We start from the raw sequence: 362 nt of genomic DNA, 5'->3' as shown, positions 1-362 counted from the left end.
TGAGGGAAAATGGGATTTTGAAAGAGTCGCTTCCCCGCTCGCGTTAGGCATTCGTTACTGATGGGACTATTGAGCCATCTTCTTCATAGTCGCTCTTAAAACTGCAAAAGGCGACATCGCTACAGTATGTACTGCGAGCACCCTGGCTTGACTATAACAGCAGGATATGTTTATCGTGTTGGGTACATTGTGTCACAGTGATCTACAGATGTGGGCGTTAAGGTTGTTGTGTGGATTTCTCTATCTGATCCAATAGAGTTCAGTAACTTTTGAGAACGCGCATCTCGATGTTTACCGTGCGCTGAGGAATGCTCGCACTTGTGAAGTGAACCTCAATGGTGTGTGTTATTCGTCGTGCTTGT

This window comes from Barbatula barbatula (assembly GCF_947034865.1).
Source record: "Barbatula barbatula genome assembly, chromosome: 3".
In the NCBI taxonomy this organism is placed as follows: domain Eukaryota; kingdom Metazoa; phylum Chordata; class Actinopteri; order Cypriniformes; family Nemacheilidae; genus Barbatula; species Barbatula barbatula.
Note: the sequence above shows the minus strand (reverse complement) of the source record.